We start from the raw sequence: 8665 nt of genomic DNA, 5'->3' as shown, positions 1-8665 counted from the left end.
TAGTACGTGTCTGACACAGGTCTTGACCATGAGGCTTTTTGGCTCCACGGCAGTCTCTATTTATTATATCATGCTGCCTCTCTGCAAATCTAGACTGGGAAAATGCCACCACAAGTGTCCTTGTAATGTGCAACCATCATGATTCAAAAGAAGCCAGAGATGAAGGAGAATGTTACACCATAGTACCCTGTGGCAACCCATTCGTGACATTTCTCATAGTTGGAGGTGTTAAACTTACTTCACACAAAACTCCCAAATTTTGCCAAACTGGATTAAAATGTACTTGGGAGATGTTTAACAAAATAAATAAGAATACAAGCCAACATAGGTAATATTAATTGGTGGTTTTCTAAGTCAATATGCTGCCCACAGAGATCTATTTCTATTTGAGTGTTACATTAGTGACCTAAGTGAACCAAAGCCTCATCATTCCCTTAGGGAAACATTTCTACTTCTAGGAGTTGAAGGAAGTTTATTATCAACACAATGAAATCAGACAATTTTTCAGTTTCCTCATCTATTTAATGAAGAGGCTGGGCTCTTTGGCCTCTGCTGTCCCTTCCAGGCCTCATTCTCTGGTCTTATGATCCTAAGACTTGGAAACTGTTTAGATGTGGGGAATGAGAAAGAGGGAGGAGCAAAGGATGATGCTAATGTTAAAAGCATGCTCTTGTGGGAGGAGAGAGGTGCTCTCTGTATAAGTGGGGATGTCTGGAGCAAAGCACTTAGCCCAGGGGTGGGGAACCTGCGGCCACACATGGCCCTCTAGGTCTCTAAGTCCCTTGCCTGAATCCAAACTTCACAGAAAAAAATCAGTTCTCTAACCCTGACTTAGCCTCTCTCTCCCTGTTTTCTCATATGTGTAAAGTCAAGGTAATTTTTGTACTGTCCAGTCACATTTGTTTTTAATTGAGACTTTTTTTTGCCTTTTTGGAGGGCAATTGGGGTTAAGAAACTTGCCCAAGGTTACATGGCTAGCTTTTTTGTGTGGGTGTTAAGTGTCTGAGGCCGGAACCAAACTCAGGTCCTCCCGACTCGGGACTGGCGCTTTACTCTCTGCCACCTAGCCACCCCCATTAATTGAGACTTTTTAAAGTTTTGCACTTAAAACACCAACAAAAGGACATTTTTACATACTAACACAAAATGGAAATTCTACATTGAACTATGAATTTTCATTTCATATTTTTACTTTAAAAAAAAGTATATGATAGATTCTACATATTACTTTCAAAACTGTCCTGCTAATCTGCTTCCTTCTGAACTTCCTTCTCTTTTCTTCTGTACATTTAAAAACAAAAGTTGCAGTGGCCCTTACTTTTTGGCATCATTTTTGCCATTCAACCTTTCCTTTCCTTTCATTCCTTCCATTCAACCCCTACCCATTAGAAACAGAGAAAGAAAACCATTTTTATAAGATTGTTGCAGGGACTTTCATATAAAATGTGAAAGTATTACTTAAATGAGTTCTCCTTATCATCATCATCAACAACTTCATTTCACTAAGACTGAATCCCACCAAGCATGATCAAATTTTTTTTTATAATGTTACTAAGTTAGAAGACTAAGCTAATACCAAAGATAAATTATCAGGTTTTCATTAAGGATTTTGACAGCATCTCTCATGATATTCACATTAAAACCACAGAGAAAGGTGAAGAGGAAGAACGTATGTTTAGGTAGATTTAAAGCTGATTGAACAACCATTTCCAAACACTGCTGATTGATGGATATGTGTCAGCCTGGGCTGATGTCCCAGGAATTATACCTGAGGCTCTTCCTAGGCCTGTCCTGTTCAATGCTTGCCTCAATAAATTAGCTGAAGATATAGATGGCATGCTCATCAGATATGCGGCTGAGTGGGGCAGCTCTGGGTTGGCCAGCAATCAGGATTCAAAGGTGTCATTCATAACTGTGGGTCTTACCCCACAAGATGGAATGTAGCAGCAATAAATATGAAACCTTAAATTCCAGTTTTTTAATATCCAGCAAAAAAATAACCACAAAAGTACAGGTTGACTTGGGCCTGATTTAACAATGAAAATGACCTGCAGTGTTCTGTTGATCACCTGTGTGTGACATGGCTTCTAAACAAGGCAACACGGTCCTTTTGGCATCACAGAGTCGGACATGACTGAACAACAATGACAACAACTAGGCTGCCTTAATGGAAGCAGAGAAGTAATAGCACTCCTCTACTTTCCATTGGTCAGTCTATGCCTAGAGAATATCATTGTAAGAATAACAGGCTTGGGGGGGAGGCAAGCTAGATGGCACAGTGGATAGAGGGCCTAAGTTCAAATTTGGCCTTAGGCACTTACTAGCTGTGTGCCTCTGGGCAAGTCACTTAACCCCACTGTCTCAACAGCAACAACAACAAAATTAAAAAGAATAATAGATTTATAGCTGGAAAGGATCTTTGATGGCACTAGTCCGATCCTCTCCTTTTAGTGATGAAGAAACTTAGGGCCAGAGGGGTTCAGTGCTTTGCCCATAGTAACACAGGTAGTAAGTGACTGAGATATCACCGATTTTGAACCCAGAATCACCGATTCCTTAGCTAACATCCTTTCCACTGAACCTCACTGATCATTATTTCCAGTTTCATTTAAGGGAGCACAAAGACAAGTTAGACAGCTTTCAGGTAATGCTGAATAGAATGCTGGGAGATCTTGACGTCATGTCATATGGGGTTATGAGGAGCAATTGCTGGAGCTGGGGATGTTTTTTATGAGATTTATTTGTGTGCATGTGTTGGGGGTGGGGGGAATGGCAAGGATATGCACAATTGGGAAGCAACATCCCGTGGAACAGAGAATTGGCTTATTTTGTGTTGTTCTATAGAAAAGAAATAGGACCAATGGTAGAGATCAGGAGTAGCCTTATTTCAGGTCAAAACATAAGAGAGAGCTTTCTAACATTTAGGACCATCTGACAGTTTAATGGGCTGCTTCCCAAGTAGGAGTTCTCTGTAACTAGAAATGTTCAAGAAAAATCTGAATGACTGACCTGTTTAGATGCCAGCTTTGACAGTCACTAGCCATGTATCTACAGGCAAGTCTCTTGACCCTTCTGAACTTCACTTTGCTCATTTGTAAATATAATACATATTTTTCACTGTATACCTCACAGGGTTATCATGAAGAAAGTGCTTAAACCATGATGTGAATGTGAATTCTTATTATTTCAACCTTCTCCTTTTATAAATGAAGGAAGCTTATCCTAGAGAACTTATGAGTTGTTTGAGATCATGTAGTTAACTCATGCTAGAGAAGAAATGAGAACCCAGGTATTTTTTCTATTACATGCTATTAATTTTGAGTCACTGTAATACAAACAGTCCCAGGTCATCTGTTGGGCCTCTGGTCATTACTTCATTTGTTATTGTTGACTTTAGGAAGTGAACAGAGAAGGTTTCCCTCCATGGATTCCCATGCCATGGAAAATACATTGTAAACATCTTTGGACAGTTGTCTACTGGCCAACCAAAGCTTAATTGCTGTCATGTATGAACCTAACAATAATTTCCAATATATTTTTTTAAAGAGTCTGAATTCGTGGCAGAAACTCATGACCAAGCCCTGTAAGACAAGGGTATGAAGAGACTATGGGTTGTAGAGGAAAAGACTGGGGTTAGAGCATCTGGGCCTGAGCTTTGGCTCTGCATCCAAATTCCCTGTGACCTATCTATGGCAGGGTCTCAGTTCTTTTTTCTATAATACAAGGGGATTAAAATAGATGATTCCTAGATAATCTAAAAAAATGATCACTAAAACCTATAGACTGTGATGTTTAGGCTCTCAAAGGTAGCTGGGAAAGGGGGAGATGTGTATGTTACAGAAAGAACAAAAGTGGATTTTACATATTGTGCCCGTACCAGGTGCTGTTGGCTCCTGGACACTGGGCCAACTTCATCGCGTCATTATTTTGGGGTGAATGATTTTTTTCAGTCTAATATGCCCTTAGCCTCCCAATAGGGAGTTAATACATTCTAGCAATTTTTCATTATTATGAAAATAACAGGGAAGAGCACTGAGTGCAACCTCAGAATCTAGGTGACCTGGGTTCCAAATTTGGGCTTACTGGCTATTTGGTGCTAGGAAATCACCAAACCTCTCAGTGCCCCAGGCAATGGTCTATAAGTTATAGAGGAATTAATGCAAAATCATGACTATTTGGTGTATTTCATAGTCTGAAGCTGAGATTCTTGGCTAGTTAGTGATTCCCAGAGTTTTTAACTGGCTCTGATTCACAGGACCCTTGAAGTACAAATCAATGTCAGCTCCCATCAGGATCTGGATAACCAGGTATGGGCTGGATTAAATAACCACTAGGTTCCTTCGAGATCTCAGATTTTATGAGTTCTAGGCTATCATTATAATTTCTAATTATTCACTCCATCAACAAGCTCTATCAAGTGCCTCTTATGTGTTAGGCATTGTACTGACTGCTAGGAATGCAAAGACAAAAGTGAAGCTTGTCTGCCCTCAAGGGGCTTACATTCTAGTGATGAAAATGACCTATGACTAAAAATAAATTTTTCCAATGTGATTGATATATTGGGTAACATTTTGAGCATAATATGCTTCTCTATGATTTCTTCTGCAAGAAACAGCGAGAATGCAGGAAACAGTACCATTTCATAATGCATACAAGCTGCAACACAGTCTTTAGGTGTGGTCAGGACAAAACACCATACTGATTGTGCAACTTCTGGTGCAGTAGGACTTCTGAGCAGAGAAGGACTGCTCTATACTGCTCCCCTCCTGGTCTCTGTCCTGTACAGTCTGGGATTCAGGGCCAAGCAGAAGGGCCACTATTTATTATATTTATGTATTTCCTCAACCATTTAACATGTATAAATATGTGTTACTATTTCAATTAGATTCTTTTCTTTTTTTGGGTGGCACTGAAGATTTGGAGAGTTATGTGTCTTATTCCATTTTCCCCATAAATTGTGCAGTGCATTTATGGAAGGCACATATTGGGTCAAAATAGAACTGTCTGTATATATAGAATATATATTAAAGAAATCCAAGGTGGGTTTTAGAATATGGGCACCAGTCTCTGGGGAGGTAAGGAAAGACTTCAGGTAGAAGATAGCATTTGAGCTGAAAGGAAGAGGGAGTAAAATCAGGGGACCTAGGTTCAAATTCTGTCTCATCTACAGACTAGCTGAGTGACCTTGGGCATGTGACTTAAATCTCTGTGAGTCTCTCTTTCCCCATCTGTAAAATGAAAGTTCTAAGATCGCATCCATCTCTAAATCTATTTTAAAAATGTGATCAGTAGCAAGGAATAAATATGTCATAGAATGTTAGCGAGCAGCCACAGTGTTTTCTATGTCTGTCTTTCTAAGAAATGGTGTGTATTTGCTGCAGGTATTCACATAGAGACAGAAGAGAAGGGAGATTCTAAAACCCAAGAGTATTGTATGACAAGAATGGTGTATGAGAAAATGCAGGATGTGCTGGGACTGCTTTGGGGGCTACTTCCTCTGCCTGGTCCTCAAGAGACTTCATTTTTTGTTGGATCCACTGGGTTGTGGTTAAGATATTGCCATATCAGAGGCCTCAGGAGTATACACTCTTTCAGCATTAACAAGATTGCATCCCCACAGTGAGAGAGATGCAGCCCAAATCAATTGTAACTTGAGGGTTTAGGGCCCTAGGGGCTTATAAGTTTCTTTTAAAGCATTTGGGCTGCAGCTGTCTTTCTGCTTGCTAATGGTCTTGAATTTCATTATCTGAGGCCCAGGGGACACCCTCACTTTATCAAGTTCTGATGCTATATGGCCATTTTTCCTTTTTCCCATCACTCTTTAATGGGTAAAGTGAGAAAGAGAGGGACTTTAGTCGTGGAAAGAGTCAATGAGTCAATGATATACCATAGAACACAGGAAGATTTCCTAGTCTGTCTTCTCCTTTTACAGCTGTCTAGGCTCCATTGTCATATGTATGGCCTTCTCAAGAACATCTGAAAGGATACACAGCACAGCCATATCAATGAATCATGGAATATTTGTCCACCATTAACTAGTTTTACTTTGAAGGACTAAGGAAGAGATCCTTGTTCTGAAAGAGCCTATAATCTCTTTGGCAAGGAGCATTTATGATAAACAGTTCAAGGATGAGACAGCATAGGGTTAAATGCTAAATTTGCAGTTAATCTAATGATAAAGGAGTTCAGAGAAAGGAGAAGTGAGTATGGGCTAATAGAGTTGGAGGAGGGTTCCTAGAAGAGGTGGGATGTGAGCTGGGCTTTTAAAGAAAGGAAGAACAGTTGATCCTTACCCATTCACAGTTCACCTTGTGCCATCTGAACATGTAGCCTGGAATTCAATTAGTTAATTGATGAATCCATGGAAAGGAAGAAAGATTCTTCTTTGTCTCAGATGATTTATAAACACCTGGAGTTTCCAGATGATTAGGCTCACTGATATGGTGTTGTCACCAGTGAGGTATTAAAATGACTGAAATGGCTATATTCCTAGGTAATTCTATTGACAGCTATTGCTATAGACCAGGTGTAGGGCCCTTCCCCCTCATCAATGACTACTGACATAAAGAAAAGTAATATAATGCCTTATACAGAAAAAAGAACTTATTTTAGTAGTTTTGAGAGAATGAGGAAAATTTAAAATGTTTTATTACATTCTTTTTTCAGTTAAAAATAGGGAACACAAACTTTATTCAGTAGATGTAAGTAAAAAAAAGTAGATGGTCCTATATTACTTCCCATTAAGAGTGAGGAATAGATGGTGAGAGAGGGAGAAGAAAGAGAAAGAAAGAAAGAAAGAAAGAAGAGAAGCAGACAAAGAGGGAGAGGCAGACACAGATATGCAGTTATACCTCCTACACTGGACTTTCCCTACCCATCATGGTTTCAATATATCACTGGTTGGCATAAGAAATTAAATAGGGATTTTTGGGGGAGTTTTACAGAAGCTGTAGATGATGTACAAAGACCAGCAGATGATACATAGAAAGTTTAGAAACTCAGAAAAAAACACACAATATATGTATAGTATTGTATAATATTCACATATTTTATCTTTTAATATCATAATAATTCATGCTTTTTCTCTGGTATGAAGGGAGGGCAAAAAATTTTTATGCAGATTTTCCAGATTAGGAATACTGCCTAATAATAGTAATAATACCTAATACCTAATAATAATACCTAAACTCCACGATTTGGAAAGGATAACTATGTTCATAAAGGAAGACATCCAGTGAGACACAGATACACAGAAAAAAAAAACCAAACCCAGCCCTGTATACTGAAGAAGACTTACATAGACACACAGGTGGAGAGGAGAGGGTTGTATGTCAAAGATCTTGTGTATTGAAGTCAACACATATTGATTAAACTTTTACTTCTTGCAAGGCATTATATCGGACTCGGAATACAAAGAAAAAGATGAAGCAAAACAAAACAAAAACCAGTTCCTGTTGTCAGGGAGTTTCTAATCTACTGGAGGATAAAACAACAGATAAATCAATATAAAATAATAAAAGAGTAAGAGAGTAACAACCAGGCTATTCAGGAAGGGCTTCCCATTGTGGGTGGCAAGTAAGCTAAGCCCTGAAGGTGGATAAGGGTTCCTATAGGTGGAAGTGAGGATGGATCCTGTATAAGAAATGGGGGAGATCTCTTACAAAGACATGGAGGAGGGAAAGGAAACTACAAGTCTGGAGAATAGGAAATAGTTCAACTTGGCTAGGACACAGTATATGAAAAGGTTGTTCTGTCCTTTTTCAGTCATGTCTGACATCATGTTCAAGACCCCATTTGGGGGTTTTCTTGGCAAAGATACTGGAGTGGTTTGCCATTCTCTTCTCCAGCTCATTTTACAGATGAGGAAACTGAGGCAAGCAGGGTTAAGGGACTTGCCCACGGTCACACAGCTAGTAAGCGTCTGAGGTCAGATTTGAACACAGAAAGTTGAGTCTTCCCGATTCCAGGCCTGGCACTCTATCTACTGCGCCATGTAGCCACCCCATATGAAAGGGAGTAATGTGAAATAAGTCTGGACAGGTAGGTAGGACCCAGATTGAATATATGTGTTTTATATATCTCTCTGTCTATCTGTTTATCTACCTACCTATATCACATAACACAAGTACCATTTTCTATGTAAATCCCTCCCTGAACCCCTCCTCCAAGTGCTGGCTCCCTCATCTCAGACTGTTTTGCATTTATTTGTACTTATCCCCTTTATAGCCATTCTTTATATACTTACATGTCACTTCACGAGTCTCCCATGGCATGTAAATTCCTTGGTATTAGAAGTTGTTCCTTTCTCTGTATTTGTATCCCATGCCCTTAACAAACGTTCATTGTTTGGTTGCTCTTATACTGGTCAGATTTTCATTTTCGCAGAATGCTTTCAAATATGGTATTATGTCCATATCCTAAATCTGAAATTGTCATTTTCTCTTTACTATGACTACCGTGTTTCCCCGATAATAAGACACTGTCTTATTAATTTTTTGGAAAGAAAAACACCAGAGGGCTTATTTTCAGGGGAGGGCTTATGTTGTCCTGCCTCAGCTCTCCTCCGCGGCACTGCTCTCAATGGCGCCAGCAAGCAAATCACTGGGGAAGAACAGGATGACGCGCTCACTGCTGCAGCTCTGATTGGATGCAGCTCGGACGCGGC

At 39.6% G+C, this 8665-nt stretch overlaps 1 protein-coding gene across 1 annotated transcript in view; it reads left to right on the top strand.

The window, feature by feature from the left end:
* Nucleotides 1-8665, top strand: part of CUBN (cubilin) — a 298821-nt gene that overhangs the window by 42779 nt on the left and 247377 nt on the right. The gene's annotated exons all lie outside the window — the stretch shown is intronic.

The sequence above is a fragment of the Petaurus breviceps genome, unplaced genomic scaffold (assembly GCF_028583685.1).
Source record: "Petaurus breviceps papuanus isolate PSGF00001 unplaced genomic scaffold, PetGlider_PUasm1.0 178, whole genome shotgun sequence".
Lineage (NCBI taxonomy): Eukaryota > Metazoa > Chordata > Mammalia > Diprotodontia > Petauridae > Petaurus > Petaurus breviceps.
The sequence above is the reverse complement of the archived record's forward strand: the minus strand, read 5'-3'. Positions and strand labels throughout refer to the sequence as shown.